Raw genomic sequence first — 18,813 nt, 5'->3', positions numbered from 1 at the left:
TGCCAACAATGAATGTGACATCCGGCTATATCCCACCAGGACTACCAATGATTAATGTGATATCCCTTACTATCCTGAGTCAGTAACTAAGGTGCTTCAGTCCTCACTACTGACTGCAATATGAGACTGTCATTTAAACAGAAGTAATATTTCACAATTTTCCCCTAAGAGCACAACAGGAACACACTATTTCCTGGGACTGGACTATATACCTCTGCCCACCCCAAATGCATTTTCTTATTATACACTTCAGAGCAATGTGTCCCAGGTTAAGACCACCGATACACTTGCACTCAAAGTAAATTTAAATCTAACATATTCAAACAATTCTAGGGAAGCTTGACACAGATTTCCAGCTGTGTCTCTTCCCCAAAATAATACAGTAATGCTGCCACCAATCATAGTGTCTTTGTGCCCATCTAAAGGGATGTCCAATTATGAAAATTAAATATCAAAATAAATGACAGCTATGACCATATGTGACCAGGCCTTTGAGGTGACCTGGGGAGTGTCAAACAGATAGAAGCACTCTCTAATCTCTAAAGAAAAACACCGATTTCCAGCCACAATGTAAAGTAATGAAAAACAGTTAATAAGTAAAATGGTTAAAAGAATGTAAATCAATAGCTTTCAATAAATACCAGATTTCAATCACCAGAAATGTAAAATTAAACTGTACGATAGGAGTCCATTACTCTAGAAAAACTATCTTAATAACTAAGCTTTCCTAACCTAACTAAAGGATACTGTCCCTGATCTAACGTAACACATAACAGCAAGGAAAGAGGCAGGCTTACAGTTTTTGGTGAGTTCTCTTTCATGGGTGTCCACTGACTGCACAGCACTGTAACTGACTGTACTTTACAAAACTGCTCAGCACTTAAAAACTGCAGTCTTAACTGTTTTATTTTAAAAATAACAGTCATCTATTTCTTTTTCTGTCAATCAGCTGTTTAAATAACCACCTAGCAACCATTAATATTCCAATGGCATCACTCACTGTTCAGCTGATTCTTGACAGTACTTTAGAATGTCCCTCTCAAATATGCACAATTAGAAATGTATCAAAACACTGACAGATTTTTTAAAACATTCTGTTTAAACAGGGATATACTCAACATTAAAAGCTTATTTACATTTTCACAATTAGGCGTACTGTCATAAATAAATCTGAGAATATGTGCAAATTTCCTGCTAGACATGCTAACACAGATGACAGTGTTTTTATTTTCCTCACACTGATGTTTAACATTAAAGAACAGGAAACAATATTACATGCAGCAGACTAATTCAAAAAGGAAATCTTTCTCAATGTACTGCTGAAGAGTAGCATTAAGATGTCAAGTGGATCTTCTGTTGGTCTGGTTCTAACAGAATTATTTAATCAAGTAAGACTAAATTAAGATGACTATGATCAAAGCTAGTCTTGATTCCACCTGACTCAAGGATCTCTATTTCAGCTGCTTCAGAAATGAAAATCATACTGCAGTTTTAAATATCCTGGAGTTTGCATCAACACTATCACATTTTTAACACAGAAACTATATAACAAATAAGTTCACTCAGGAATGTATTAGGGATTTTATTCTGCATCTCAGAACTGAAAAAGATGGCTAAGAGCCAGTAAAAAGAAGGGGTTTAACCCTTAAGAGATCTAACCCTAGACTACATCATGTATTGGAAGAAACTTCACAAATGCCTTTGGGAAACAGACAAGGTCTTTTGTGCAATGTATAATGAGTTGATAGGTCCAATGTTATTGAACATGCCGATAGTCATATATCACTAAATAGCAGGCTTCCCCAAGATGTACATATCTGATCAAGATTATTTTTTATTAAAAAAAATTTGAATATGCATCAATCACATTAATCATAAATCATTCTGGCCACTTAATAAATGAGCACAGAGTTTGTACAAGGGTAATTTACTGGTCTAATTTTGGCTATCGAAAATAAAAAAACATGAATGACTAAATACTGAATGTGTAACATTGAAAGGGAAAATTAACAAACAACTACTTCAATGAAAATAAATTCAATGAATGGCCTTAAATCAGTCAACATCATGAACACACCCAACCAAGGTGGTTGGCTTCACCCTCACACTCCTCAACTATATATTATACCAACTCAGAGATCTCACTACAGTGTGGAATAGGGCAAATTTAAAAGGTTTCCTACGCTTACCTTATGTGTCATGTTACTTCCTGGTTGTTAGTCAACTACAGCCATTTGATGAATTTATTTTCATAGAAGTAGTTGTTGGCTAATTTCATCTTTTAATGTTTAACGTTCAGCATTTAGCTGTTCGCATTTTTTTTGTTTTCTATTGCTGAACATTGACCCTGATTAACAACTGGTTGGTAAATCTTAAAAGGTATGAACTTTCCCTTGGGCAGTGCAACTTCTGGAAAGGAAATGAAATGAGTAGTGTGCAAATATATGATTCACGTAGAAATTGGAGACTGGTCCCATTCTAGCAGGTGCATATAACTCATCTGATATAGTGCATAGATTTTTTATTTGTCAGACATTAAGATATTGCAATGTATAAGAAATAGTTGAAAACATTCAAATTATTTCAGGGTACAGAAATTTAATTTTCAATTGACAGAGGATGTTTTGAAGGATTTAATCATTGGTATATGGTCAGTCAGGTATGTCCTATTCTCCCAACACTGATATACTGAATAGATCTTTCATTTGTGAGACATTACTATACTATAAATGAAAAGAAATGTTTGCAGACATTAACAAATCATACCTCAGTAAAGATGCTTGCAATTAATGGAGGGTGCTCAGAAGGAATTAAACGATGGATCACAGTAAGTCAGATATGTCCTCTTTCCAGAAATCATTTCATTAATTTTACACAGCCTCTTGTAAATATGATAAATCAAAAACAGTCTATTGGATGTATGTATTTCCCGCAGAGAAAGGAGAATAAAAAAATAGAGCACTGCAGATAATGTCTACAACTCTAAAGAAGATCACTCCATCAGAAAAAATCCTTCATGGAACTATAGGTTCAATTTTCCCAATTATGGGTTACTAAGTTAATAAAAATGAACTTCAAACTTCCAGGGTTGTTGGACAAACAACCACAGCACAGGTGCAAGATACCCTTCATCTAAATGTTCACTGTACTATATATGAAAGATCTTAGACAGATGTGTTACTTCAATACTTCCACTGCATGAAGAATAAGAGTTAATTTAAAACATTTGAATGTTTGTCGTGGACTGTGACTATTTAATGCAACTCAAAAATCTATTTGCAAGAAAAGGCAAGGCAACATAAGTTTCAAAATCAGAATGGAGTTTGAGTCCCTTTTATTGCACATCTTTCCAAACTTAAAAAATATATAGCCATATCTAGTTTTGCTTTAGGAAATATTTTTCTACGACAAGTTTGGTTAAAATTATAAAATATCAAATTTGAGGGCGATGAGAAATAATAATTTTAAAAGGGTTAAGTAGTCAATTATGAGATTACACAGATTATGCAGATGATGTGACAGTGACTATAAGGCCTTTCACAGGGCCATTGGTTGGATTTATCATGTTATGGGCTATTGAATTAATTAAAAAATATATCACAGTTTTAGGTTTGCTGCTGAAGACGATCACAAAGACAATTTATGTTCAAGGGATTCTTCATTTAAATGACTGGTTGTGATACATAAAAGATGTTAGATGTGTCATCCCAACATTTCTAGTGTATGAAGAATATGGGTTAAATTTATTTTAAACATTTTTAAATTTCCTTCAGACTGAATGTACTTAATACACAAGAGTTATACTCATACCTTCTTAATTTTAGCTAAAGAATATTTATACAAAAGACTAGTTATACAAGATGTGTAATAATTATAAAAGGGCATTGTAGTCAGTTGTGAGATTACCTGTATTTTACAGAAAAAGCTGTCCCGATTTACTTTACATTTTAAAAGCCCAAGACTGCTTGCCATTTTTAAAAACATCTTGTTTAACTAAGGCAAAAGACAGTATTTTACAAGGATGAAAAGAAGATGAGAAAGTACAGTACTTCTCATAAGGATTTATGCTTCAGAAAACAATATATTGGTTAGCTAAAAAGCATTTTAACATATCCAAAATTATCAAGTGGTTTTAGTTCTGAACATGTGCATTCCAAACTGTGAAGTAAAACAGTTAAAGCCAAACTGTTTAAATAAAAAGTTTAAAAGTGAAAGCTACACTGTTTAAACTAAAGTTTATACAGATGGACACATTTATAAGTCCAGTTAATCCATTGAAGGATGGAAGTTAATTGTCAAGCAAGGGAAAAACTGAATTATTTTAAGTAGTATATTGAAACTTTCAGAACTGCATAGTATTTCCAGTAATGTTGGACACTGACTTTCAAATGAAATAGGCTACATGCATAGAAATCCCTGTATGTACACACAGAATGATACATCAAAGTTTATTAAAATAAACATCTGTCTTAATTTTACTGAAAGATAACCAAGCAGCTGTGGAAAAGTAATCAAAGATAGACACTGAATGTTGGGATATAAAAACAAAGAAAAAAGCATGAGAATTTCTATTAGGATTTTCAGGAATGCCACCGCAGCAATAGAAATGTTAGATGAGATAGAGAACAAAGAGTAAAATTAGAAAAGCACTTAGAAAAGCATGCTCAACTTCTCAGCTTTCTCTTTTACAAATATTTGTTAAGCAGAAATATGACAAGATTAGATGATTATGTTAGTAAGACAGAAAAAAAAGATAAGTGATGTCAAGAAAACAGTTTCATCATATTTAGATAGGGTTAAAAACAACTGATTTAGAGGATTCAGCTAGGTGAATCTCAGTGGACTAGTATGCTTGCGAAACTGAAACATCAATGTCAAAACTATGACTTTCTTGAGAATATTACTAAGTAAGAGAATGTCTGAAGTAATAAAGGAGAAGGTTCATTAGATGTTTACTCCTGGAGTAGGTGATATGCTTGTAAGCACCTAAGGTTATTCATTTAGCATTTTTCTATGTGTGCCCTGAAAGAAAACGGGTTATCTACCAGTATAAAATGAGAAAATCTTGGTTATGTAGTGAACAATACATTTTTTACAAAGCTATGTTACACTACTGACACTTAGAGAAAACATCATAAATTCATGCAAAAGCATAAATATGCAGGGTAAAGAAATTGAGCTTATTTTAAAATGTTTTCCCAGTGGTGACCTGCACTTCCTAGGATTTACAAGATAGTTTGGAATCAGTGAAGTTGTTGGGAGAGACAATGAAGGTGTCACCAGGTATTCAGTGAATGTCATGAGCAACTGTTGACTGGAAGCATGCAGAGTGACAGTTACACCTTTTCTTGTGTTAAAGCAGTACTTTACCCAAAGAGAGAGAACAGTGTGAATGGAATGGATGTAATCAGAGAAACTGAAAAGTACCAGCGCAAAAATAAGATGCATTTTTGTTGTCAAGGTTAAGTAAGTCTGAAGACATGGGGGCTGAACTGTTTCTGCTGCATAGTGTATATGCAAGAAGGGTCATCACTTGTTTATTAAATGATCATATAAGACGTAAGTAATCATACATTTATATAAATGAAAACAAATCATATTGACATAATTTTAGTTGCAAACATTACAAATCACTTATAATCTATCCATTGTTAGCCAAACATTATATAGATCATTCAAATCCTGTCTTCTTGTAAACCTCATTCCTACTCTGCATATACTGTTCCCATGATTCCCATTTTTTTCTATGTGTTTTGCTCCTACCCTTTTCTAAAGATCCCAATTCCAGTTGTTTTATCTCTGTTACTATACTCACTACTTCTAGTATTGTTGGTTTAGACCTCCATTTTCTAGTAATTGCTATTTTGCAAGCCACCATAATTAGACTCAGCAAGGTCTTACTATGTCTAGGCAGTTCAGAATCTGTATCACAGCTCAAAAAATAATTTCCTTAGTTGCACCAATTTGCTCACCCAGCATCTCTGACAGAGTAGTCTGCAGGGAATAGTCTGCCAACTCATTATACTCCCAGAAAATAAGTTCCCAATTATCTCTTTCTTCTCCATCACACCCCTAACATTTGCTGTCTACCTGTGGAAAAATGGAGTACTACTTGTGGTATAAAAAATACCAATATAAAAACAGTTCCAAGCAAAAACCCTAAATCCTTCTAGACTTGTTTGTATATTTGAGAGACATACATATATCCCCCATTGTTTCTTTGTGAATTGCTTTTTCAATCACTCTTCCCAATCCTTTCTAACCTCCTCTGATTGATTCTTATAGTTACCATGCAATATTTTATATGCTCTACTAATTATTCATTTTTTAACAGCAGCTTCTGTTCTAGATTCTACTAAAAACTCTACCAGTGCTAGACTTTTGCTTAGGATCCCCCTTCTTTCTTTCTCTTTACCTATACTCTGATATCAGTCCTTGTTAGGGAAGGCACTCTCTAGCCTGTAGTCCAAATAAATTCTTGGCCTCTTCCCATTCTATTACCTTTGCCTCTCTGATTATTTGCTTCTAATACCTTGATTTTTTCGCCAGTTTTCTCCAATAAATTCCATCCCCCTCTTCCCTATTGTCTGTAGCCCTAATTGCAGTCATCCCTATCAGCAGAATCTCCTTTCAACATCTCATATTGGCTTAGTTCTTAGAATAACAAAAAACACACAGTGAACTGCATCAACCGTTTTATTCCACAAACATAAAAAATAAAAAATACTTAGCGCTTTCACCCACACATATCAGGGCATCATCAGAGTACAAAGGATTAACATCAAGGCCATTCATATATATATATACAAAAATTGCAGCGTTGCGAGTCCACAATCTTAGTTTAATATAAAAATAATAAAACAAACAGTTTAAGCGCTTTCATCAATAAGTATGACTGCTTCAGAACAAACTGCCATTGTGAATTTTACATTTAAATACAAGTTGCTGGTCTGCCATTGGTTCTAAACCAACCAATTCCATTTATGGGAAGAGGACATACTAAAATATACACGCAAGAATTCATTTGAATAAAATAAATAATTTCATCATAAATGACCATGTCCACATGACATAACCTTAAAATAGTACAAAATTAGTACAAAAACACTGCCACAAAAACACTTAATTGCAACAAACATTATAGACATTACTAGATTTGATTTGCCTTCTCTTTGAGAATTGGCATTATAGTAATATGCTGAAGCAAAGCACTGGAGCAGAAGAACAAGTCCAAGAACAACGATAGTTGAGTTAAAATACCTTTATAACCAAGACAACAAAGCTTTCAGGTTTAAAAACCCTTTCTCAATGTTTTACAACTGGTATAACAAAACACCCACTTTTATACACAGTGCTTTGCTTCAGCGTATTTCATTTTGCACTGAAGTTGGGTTCCACCACATTTTACTGCAGCCAGATATGGAACATCAGAATCGACTTAAGCAGCTGTTTGAAAAGGAAGTTAATCCTCTGTTAAATTTAATGCCTGGTATGTCATCAACAGTATTTAAAGAGAGTGAATCTACTAGTTTAAATATACTGGACTTTGAACGCCGGATACAGGCATTAGAAAGGAAAGTTAGCACATATAAGCGCCTGCAGTGGCAGCGCTATAGTTTTGATGCATATATGCAGCAAGGCATAGCCCCTCGAGGGCTTAGAATAACTAAAATGCCATCATACGGGAATACTTACCCGGAATTATTAAAACAATGGCAGACTCTGAACTTGAAACTAAGCAAGGAGTATATGCTGCTAATGAATAACTTTTTCGTAGACATCGAAAATGAATTGAAAACAGAGATTTTGGCAAAAGAAGAAGAGATTCTAGCCTTACCGGGCTTTGCTAATGTTCAATCTGTATATAATTCTATGATGGATAGACTGAGTACACTGGACGACCGGTTGGAGGTCGTGAAGAAAAGGAAACTACTACGAGATATTTCCGATTATCAAATGGGCAATATCTTTTCTTGGCCAAAACGTGAAACACCTGCAAGTATGAGACCTAATAGGGATGAGTCTACTGATCTAATAACTACTGAGGTACGATCGAATGTAAAACACAATGACAAACATGTGTTAGCCAACACACCTCTAGATTCCCTTGACAATTTTCCTGAACTGGTACCTGTGCCTTTAAATTCACCATCGAATGGAGTTAACAGCAATCCGACTGAGACCGGTACGCCTGTGAGGCGATGTGCGTCATCAGTACTCGACGAGGGCGAGACAAGCTTACAGCGTAGTACGGAAGGTGCTCCAGTAACGGGAATGTATAAAGAACAGTTAAAACAGAACATACCGGCTTCGCAGCAAACCATAAAGAACTTTTTTAGTAAGCCCTTCCAATTGCAAAGTGCAGAACGCGTTAAAGAAAGGGATAATTATACCGGAGCCAGATCAACATCAAGGGGTAGATCTTTCACGAGGAGTAACAACATGCCAGTGGCCTCTAAAAGAAAAAACAGTAGTCCGCAAAAACAATACAAAGTAGCCAGGAAATAATGGCAAGTATCATCAATCTTTCAACATTTACGTTAAGCAAAGAGCATATAACATTGTTAACTAAAGGACTGGGTTTCATACCCACTAGGATGGAAGATATGGTTAATGTGTTAACAGATTTAAATCTCTTCATTAGATCCATAGCTTTGAAATTAATATTTAAAACCAACGACTATAACACTAATACATGCAAGAGAAGGAGCACGTTTATACCAGCTTATCCACCTGTTTTAACTGCCTTTTATAACCTATGTGAATATGATATTAGAAAACTATATGTTGGTAAAAGATTTAATGTTCAATATAACATCACATACTTTGAACACTTAGGATTGAAGGAATTGATGAATAATACTAATATCATTATTAAGGCGGCTGATAAAGGTGGTGCCATAGTTATTATGGATGAGTGTAAATATAGACAGTCAGTATTGCTATTATTAGAAGATTCAACTGCATTTAAACAAATAACACTGGCAGATGTTAAGAAATGCATAAGCTATGTGAATATGTGTATTTATGAACTTCAATTATCAGGAGACATATCACTAGACTTGTTTCATTTCTTCACGGTTACTTGTCCCATAGTACCACAACTATACGGCGTCCCTAAAGTACATAAATCCAAAGATAACCCCCCCAATGAGGCCGATAGTATCCGGTAATGGCTGGATTACGGAGCCAATATCATTGTATTTACAGAAACAGTTGCAACCCTTATTATTAACATGTAAAACAGTACTTAAGGATACAACAGATTTTCTGGAAAGATTAAAATCATGTTACATATCCTTGAAATCCAAAAATTATAATATTGATGATATTTATATGGTGACCATGGACATTACATCGCTATTCACGGTCATTCCGCATGACCTTGGAGTAGATTCCATCAGAGAATTTTTAACACAAAGCTCTGGGCATACATCCAGACATATAGAAAACATATGTATGTTATTAGATTTGGTTTTGAAAAATAACATATTCATGTTTTATAATAACATATACCTGCAACAAACTGGCGTGGCAATGGGCACGCCGGTGGCGAATACATATGCCAACCTTGTTTTACATCAATGGGAAATGGTGAATATATGTTTAGGTGAACAATTTGTGAATGATAATGTGATATTTTACCAAAGGTTTGTAGATGATTGTTTTTTCCTTTGGAAAGGAAGCCTTGATGACCTAAAGGAATATGTTACATTCTTGAATAATACTACCAATTTTTTAAAATTTAAAGTGGAAGCATCTAAAACCTCTATAAATTTTTTAGATGTAACTATCAAGAAACATCATAATGACATTAATACAACAATTTTTAAGAAAGAGATAGCATCAGGTAGGTACTTGCATGCAAGCAGCATTCATGCACCCCATGTCTTTAGAGGCATAGTTAAGGCTCAAATGGCCAGAACTAGTAGATTAAATTCAGATTATGATGTGTTTATAAAGCAGTTAAGGGAAACGCAGGAAGAACTTAGGATTAGTGGATACCCAATGAATTTATTAGAGAATATGCAGGACCATATTATATCCAATAGGGAAGGACTATATAAGCCTATTTTCAACAAAATTGAAAGGCTACGTGAAACTAACAGTACATCTACGTTAACTGACAATAAGTTGAGATTTATAACATCTTTTAACTTAATGACAGATAGTATTAATAAAATAATATATAAATATTGGAAGGTACTAATGGCACAGGACGATGTAAAACTAGTAGTTGGTGAAAAGCCCTATTTTAGCTATAGAAATATGCGAACCTTAAAAAATATCCTTGGTTATAAGGATTTTAATTACTTGAAACCCAAGGTGACAGTAACAGCTAAACATGGCACATTTGCCTGTTACAACTGTAGTTGTTGTAATGATTTACTTAAAAATAGTGATACCAAAAAAGTGGACATCTTCAAACATCCTGTGACAGAAAGAGAATATAAATTTTTTGGACATGCCACTTGTACAACCAACAATGTTGTATATATAGCAACATGCCAAATATGTCCATGTTTTTATGTGGGTAAAACCACTAGAAAGCTCAAGGAAAGAATAACGGAACATAAGTCAAACATTAGGCTTTCTAATGAAAATAATGCGTTATTCAAACACATTGCATCTAAGGGTATCTCGCATCATTTTAAGTTTCAGGTCATAGATTGTGTTAATGCATCACCTAGGGGAGGTGATTTGTCCAATCTTTTAGACATGAGGGAATATGAATGGATAATCAGGTTGTCAGCTGATGTATCCCCTGGTATTAATGCATCAGTATCACTAAAACCTATATTACAGAGAATACAGCAAACAAGATTAAAGTAATCTTGTTTATACATATAGTTTTTTAAAAATTTTTTATATATATTAAAAATTTCTCATACATACTATAAATATTTTTCATATTTTCTTGCACATTTCTATACAATTTAGTATAATGTTATATTTAATTATCCTTGTTATATGTTATAAGTAGTTAATGTAAATGTTGTTTTATGTACATTTTACATACTTATATAGTTTAAAGTTTCTTTAGTTCATGTTGCATATAGTAAAATTTTAAAAATTGTTATATGTTTTTAAATCTTTATGGTCATGTGATGGTGGCTGCAGGTCATATGACCTATTTTATTGTGTATAAAAGTGGGTGTTTGGTTATACCAGTTGTAAAACATTATAGTAATATGCTCATTGAGCCCAGGTGGATAATCAGCAGCTAGTCTTAACTGCCACAATAACTCTTTCTTGTATAATGCATTTTGCCAATCCCCACCCCTTGTTTCAAAAGTTACAAATTCAAGTATGCCAAACTTGAAGCATAGATAACCATCACATATAATGCTACGCTTATATAAAGCATTAGTATCTTTTTTATTTTTGATATCATAGAGATGCTCATATATTCTAGTTTTGAACATTCTCTCTGTTTTACCTACATAGAAGGAGAAATAGGTGCTGCAGATAGCTATATAAACTAGCTTGTTAGAACAACAACTACCACTTTTTATGTCCAGTTTTCCTATTAACAGATGCTTCATTACTCCTTTGTGGACTTGTACCAGAAAAAGCAAAATGCTTATGAAGTAGGTTACCAAAATGTTCATGATTTTTATAAGTTGCAGCTTCTTTACAGTTGCATGACTCACAGTTTCTGTTAGAATTCGAAAATTCCTTTCTTCCAGTAACCTTATTACTGGTACACAAGTTGCTACCATTTAAAAACTTGCTATTAGTATTAGTATGAACAGTACCTTTAGGCAAACCTTCCTTGCGACAGGTTTTCTTCATGTTAGGGAAGTCAAATGATGCAGGTTCGATGTCTCCTTCAAACTGTACCACACAATTACTTTTTTGTCCATTATTACAACGAACAGGCTCCTGTACATCACTTAATTCAATAAAACTGTTAGCGTTGCAAAGAGAATGCCTTCTCTCACCACCATTATGAATTTGCGCTGCCGTGATGATGTCATCAATTTTCTTAAAGCGGCAGGAAGAATTAGAACCATCAAAACGAAAAGCATTACCAGCAACAGCTCCATCGCCCTTTTTAGAGCCATCCAAGGCAACATCAAAGCCCAAATCTTTTTTACTAGGCTGTGTGAAGAGTTCTATAAGCCTAGTAAGCTCTCCCTTCAGTTCAGCCACATCATTCTTCAAGGAAATAATATCAGCCTGACCTGAATCCACAACGGGAGACAGGCTAAACGATTCTGGGGACCCCATAGCAACCAGCACCAAAAAGACCAAACAATATAAAAAAAGTTGGTACTACAAGTGCTCACACCAAACCAAGAAAAATAAAAGAGCACAGTGTTGCGAGTCCACAATCTTAGTTTAATATAAAAATAATAACGCTAACAGTTTTATTGTTTCTCCTTCTATGTAGGTAAAACAGAGAGAATGTTCAAAACTAGAATATATGAGCATCTCTATGATATCAAAAATAAAAAAGATACTAATGCTTTATATAAGCGTAGCATTATATGTGATGGTTATCTATGCTTCAAGTTTGGCATACTTGAATTTGTAACTGTTGAAACAAGGGGTGGGGATTGGCAAAATGCATTATACAAGAAAGAGTTATTGTGGCAGTTAAGACTAGCTGCTGATTATCCACCTGGGCTCAAAGAGCATATTACTATAATGCCAATTCTCAAAGAGAAGGCAAATCAAATCTAGCAATGTCTATAATGCTTGTTGCAATTAAGTGTTTTTGTGGCAGTGTTTTTGTACTAATTTTGTACTATTTTAAGGTTATGTCATGTGGACATGGTCATTTATGATGAAATTATTTATTTTATTCAAATTAATTCTTGCTTGTATATTTTAGTATGTCCTCTTCCCATAAATGGAATTGGTTGGTTTAGAACCAATGGCAGACCAGCAACTTGTATTTAAATGTAAAATTCACAATGGCAGTTTGTTCTGAAGAAGTCATACTTATTGATGAAAGCGCTTAAACTGTTTGTTTTATTATTTTTATATTAAACTAAGATTGTGGACTTGCAACGCTGTGCTCTTTTATTTTTCTTGGTTTGGTGTGAGCACTTGTATTACCAACTTTTTTTATATATACAAAAATTGCCTAATAACATAATTGATCAATTAAATAATTAATTGATTGATCAATACAATGTAGAGGTATATGTTAAAGTGACTTGGCTCAAATATAAAACAACCTGTTTAAAATACATATTAAATATATGTCAACACTATACATATATGAATAAATAAAAAAGTAAAAAGCTTAATATATATTAATATAAAATGTTTAAATAAAAATTGTAAATATGTTGAATCTTAACTATATACACAAAATTAGGTCATATAAAATGTGACCTATATTTTAAAATACTGGAGATATATATATTTTCATTAATACCAGGTAGCATACAAGCATTTAATCTGAATTGCCATAAGCATTCCATAGCCTCAAGCATAGTCTTCTCATCACCACCTTTATGAATGTTGTGTGGAATTCTATCTATGACAAAAAATATAAATCTTTTAAAATTTGGACATCTGGTACTATGCATATATAAGGAACTCGTAGTCTTATGTTTCTTGATATCTCTAGCATGCTCAACTATGCGTTCTCTTAACTTCCTAATGGTTTTACCAACATAAAATGCCGAGCATGTTGAGCAAGTTGCCAGATATATCACCATCTTCGTGTTGCAATTACAATATCCTGGGCATCTAATGGTCTTACTGTAACCCTGTATTGCAACATAGGGACCATCATTAATGTATTTACAAGTATGACAAGTACCACATTTACTCATTTTAGATGTTTTATATAAATTCCTGTTAACATTAGACTCGTAGATGTCCTTTAAGTTTCTCCCTCTACTAAATGTAATCTTAGGCTGACTTCCTACTATCTTAGATAGCTCAGCGTTGTTTATAAAAACACTTGTCCATGTCTCCTTAATGATGTTAGCTATGTAATGTGATGTATAATTATATGGCAAAATAAATTAATCATCTCTAGGCAAACTGGAACTGGCCTTGGACAAATTGTCACACCCATATTTGATAATGGGTCTATAAACTATGGTCCTATTAATATAAATATCCCTTTTGATAGTACCAATTAAGTCATTGGGGTATCCTCGGTCTATAAACATATTGGACAGTATTTCAATTTCTTGTTTGAATATATTATCATCACTGATAATTCTTGATAATCTAACCATTTGCCCCTTAATCAAATTTCTTTTTTGATAAAAAGGATGACAACTGTTAACAACTGTTAAAATGTACACAGTTCACTTCTTTTTACGTGAATTTATTTATACACGTTATCACTACGCTTATAGCATGGAGCAGTTGCTTATGCAGCACTTGGAACTAACTCAATGCCTTTTAAAAACATTACAGGAAAGGGGAGAGAAAAACTTTAATGAAGCAGATGCCTTGATCACTGAATCACAGGAGCGTTTACTTACGTTGCAGTCTACCTCCAACACTAACTTTCACAAACCGTCAGCTAGTAATGGTTAGGGAACTTGAGAGGAGGTGACGCCAATATAGGAAGTGCCAGAGTCACAGGTGCATCACCCAGAATGGCTCAGAACATTAGGGACGGTCGTGGTGAGAGAGGCGAGACTATAGTTGGTGTTTCTACCAACATGGACTATAATTTTACAGATTTAAAAGTTTTTTTGACTGCTCCAACCTTTACAAACGTGCTACATATGAACACTAAGGATATGGGTAGTTTAAATAAAAAAATTAAGCAGTTTGAAAGGGTTTTAAGAACATTTAAATCGCTGCAGATGGACAACGTGTATTTGGAAAGGTCGCTGGAATTGGGACAAGTTCCTAAAGGACTTTGTACTTTCAAACTACCATATGGTTTTACAGAAGGTACTGTGTTTTTTGATCAATTGTTGGAATTGTTTGATAAAACTAGTTTGGATTTGGTTAAGCTTACTATTTGTAACAACAATTCCAAGCTGACAGTCCTGTCTGAACAATTAGTAGCACTTGATAAGAGTATTAAACAGGACTTGTTGTTTGAGCACAATAAATTTTGCTTGGAGCAGATTTTTAAGGACATGGACAAGTTTACCAGTAAAGGTTTAGATATTAAAAATAAGTTACAAAGAGACTCTATTGATTATAAGAACAATAAAGTTTTTTCTCATTTTAAACAGTACAAAAATATGAAATATAATAGTAAATTAGTAGATAGAGAGGTTTATGGTAGAGGTGACTTGGCTATGGATAATAATGATGAACATATAGATATTAATAGAAATAGGAATAATGACAATTTTGCAAATTCTGATTATGATGAAGGACAGCTTGATTTTTTAGAAGAACCGACCCTGAGAAGGTCAGAGAGACTACGCAACAGATACGGTACACAACAACAGAACAGGCATTCCAGAAATACATCACACAGGAACAATGCATGGCACAAATAGGTGCATTTGAGTTAAGTGATGGTAATATTCCACATGATTCTTTTGTTTGTGGTTACAGAATTAGTATTAATGTTTCAGGCAATGATATTAGCACTACTAATTTTGAAGTACCTGATGACAGAAGAAACAACCAGACCTTCGAGAATCCATGCGATATTAATGATGTTTTCATTGTTACAGAAGGTGGTTTTAGTTTGTATAATTACACTGATAAACATTTCGGTAAGGAGTTTTTAGCCCTTTTTAAAAGAGATTTTAGTTTTGCACCATCTTTTAAATTAGATATTGGCAACATTTTAATTAATTTAAAGCTTTATACTAGATTACTTAATTTAAAAGTGTTTTTTTTTCAAATAATAATAATGACTGTTTTAGTGATACAGCCTATTTGACACTGAAACGTAGTAGTACATTCATTCCACCAAGTAATCCCATGATTCATATTTTTGAAAAATTATGTGAGATTCAGTTCAGAAAAGTTGTGAAGAAAGAAAATGATATGGCTGAGAATCTCACATCTGCTGAAAAATTTTGTCTTAAAGAAATTACTACCTCTGACAATTTTAGTTATGAAACCAGACAAGGGAGGTGGTGTGGTAATAATGACTAATACAGATTATTACAATAAAATGACCATTATGTTGAATGATACGAATACATATGAAAAAGTGACGAAATATGAGATGTCAAGGGCCTATATGAAAGTGGATTGGTTACTATACGAATATTTGATGGAAGGAATTTTAACTAAAGATCAACACTGTTATTTAAGTGTTGAATTTCCGATTACTCCAACTGTTTTTGGTATCCCAAAGATACACAATGATGTGTACAATCCACCTTTCAGGCCTATTGTTTCTGCAAGAGGTTCAAAAACTTAGCCCTATGTTTTGAAGAAAAAAAAAAAACTTAGCCCTTGGCATCTTTTATTGATGTTAATTGCAAAGATACTCTTGCTAAATTACCACACATTTTAAGGGATTCTTGGCATTGCCTGGATTTAGTTAGACAAAATAATGCCATGACTACATCTGACTTTATTATGGCTACTATTGATGTGGTCAATTTATTTTCAGTTATTCCTCACAAGCAGGGTCTTGAAATGTTTGAGGCTAGTTTATGGAGTTATAGTGGCATGAATGTCACTAAATGCCGCCTTTTAACTTTATTAATGGAAATAGTATTGGAAAATAATTTTATTTATATTAATGGTGAATTCTATAGACAAAGTACTGGTGTTGCAATGGGCGCCAGATGTGCTCCTATTTATGCAAATTTGGTGCTAGCTAAATGGGAAATTGACTCAGTGTTTACATCTGCTTATTGGCATAAGGTATCCCTGTATTTGCGTTATTTGGATGATATTATATTTTGGACAGGTGAAAAGGCTGAGTTGATTTAATTTATTGAATATTTGGGTAGGACATCTGATTTTCTTAAGTTTACTAGTAACATTCAAGACAAACAATGTGAATTTCTTGATCTTATTTTGTCCCATGATGACGATGGATTTCATTCTAACATTTTTAGGAAGAAAACCTTTTCTAATTCTTTTTTACATTTTAACAGTTGTCATTCTTTTTATCAAAAAAGAAATTTGATTAAGGGGCAAATGGTTAGATTATCAAGAATTATCAGTGATGATAATATATTCAAACAAGAAATTGAAATACTGTCCAATATGTTTATAGACCGAGGATACCCCAATGACTTAATTGGTACTATCAAAAGGGATATTTATATTAATAGGACCATAGTTTATAGACCCATTATCAAATATGGGTGTGACAATTTGTCCAAGGCCAATTCCAGTTTGCCTAGATATGATTCATTTATTTTGCCATATAATGATACATCACATTACATAGCTAACATCATTAAGGAGACATGGACAAGTGTTTTTATAAACAACGCTGAGCTATCTAAGACAGTAGGAAGTCAGCCTAAGATTACATTTAGTAGAGGGAGAAACTTAAAGGACATCTACGAGTCTAATGTTAACAGGAATTTATATAAAACATCTAAAATGAGTAAATGTGGTACTTGTCATACTTGTAAATACATTAATGATGGTCCTTATGTTGCAATACAGGGTTACAGTAAGTCCATTAGATGCCCAGGATATTGTAATTGCAACACGAAGATGGTGATATATCTGGCAACTTGCTCAACATGCTCGGCATTTTATGTTGGTAAAACCATTAGGAAGTTAAGAGAACGCATAGTTGAGCATGCTAGAGATATCAAGAAACATAAGACTACGAGTTCCTTATATATGCATAGTACCAGATGTCCAAATTTTAAAAGATTTATATTTTTTGTCATAGACAGAATTCCACACAACATTCAAAGGCGGTGATGAGAGGACTATGCTTGAGGCTATGGAATGTTTATGGCAATTCAGATTAAATGCTTGTATGCTACCTGGTATTAATGAAAATATATCTATCTCCAGTATTTTAAAATATAGGTCACATTTTATATGACCTAATTTTGTGTATATAGTTAAGATTCAACATATTTACAATTTTTATTTAAACATTTTATATTAATATACATTAAGCTTTTTACTTTATGTATTCATATATGTATAGTGTTGACATATATTTAATATGTATTTTAAACAGGTTGTTTTATATTTGAGCCAAGTCACTTTAACATATACCTCTACATTGTATTGATCAATCAATTAATTATTTAATTGATCAATTATATTAGGCAATTTTTGTATACATATGAATGGCCTTTATGTTAATCCTTTGTACTCTGATGATGCCCTGATATGTGTGGGTGAAAGCGCTAAGTACTTTTTTATTTTTTATGTTTGTGGAATAAAATGGTTGGTGCAGTTCACTGTGTGGTTTTTGTTATCTTACTAGTTTCATTTCATTTTTGTTAGTTCTTAGAATACTTTCTGCTACTTTATGGATATAATATTCTGTATGGTTATTGTTATTCTCTTTAAGGATCTCCATCCAAAATCCCAGTCTCTCCTTGTTTCTTGAGCTTCCCCCTTGTTTCATCATCTCTTTAAGCTTTGAATTATAGGTTTCTGCTTGTGCTACATATAGGAGCCTTAACTTTGTAGCTCTGAAATACTCCTTCAAATCAGGTAATCCCAAACTGCCTTGTTCTTTTGGAATAATCAGCTTATCCCACTTGACTGTTGCTGTCTTCCCTTCCCAGATCAAATCATTCAGCTCTTTATTAACTGCAATCCACAACCTCTCCTCTGGTTGATAAAAATATGCCTGACCTGTGTATAAAACTAAAGGGACTAAAAACATTTTAACATGTATCTTGATATCCATATCCATATAAAAGTGCTTATAATTTCTCAGTTTTTATCTTTTGTTAAGTCTCTTCC

The 18,813-nt window shown here is 33.4% G+C and overlaps 1 protein-coding gene across 1 annotated transcript in view; it reads right to left on the bottom strand.

Moving 5' to 3' along the window:
- The window catches only part of ABAT (4-aminobutyrate aminotransferase), a 1,409,217-nt gene that overhangs the window by 1,247,781 nt on the left and 142,623 nt on the right, over positions 1 to 18,813 (bottom strand). The gene's annotated exons all lie outside the window — the stretch shown is intronic.

This window comes from Protopterus annectens, chromosome 12.part0 (assembly GCF_019279795.1).
Source record: "Protopterus annectens isolate FY-2018-M chromosome 12.part0, PAN1.0, whole genome shotgun sequence".
Taxonomy (NCBI): Eukaryota; Metazoa; Chordata; order Ceratodontiformes; family Protopteridae; genus Protopterus; species Protopterus annectens.
The sequence above is the reverse complement of the archived record's forward strand: the minus strand, read 5'-3'. Positions and strand labels throughout refer to the sequence as shown.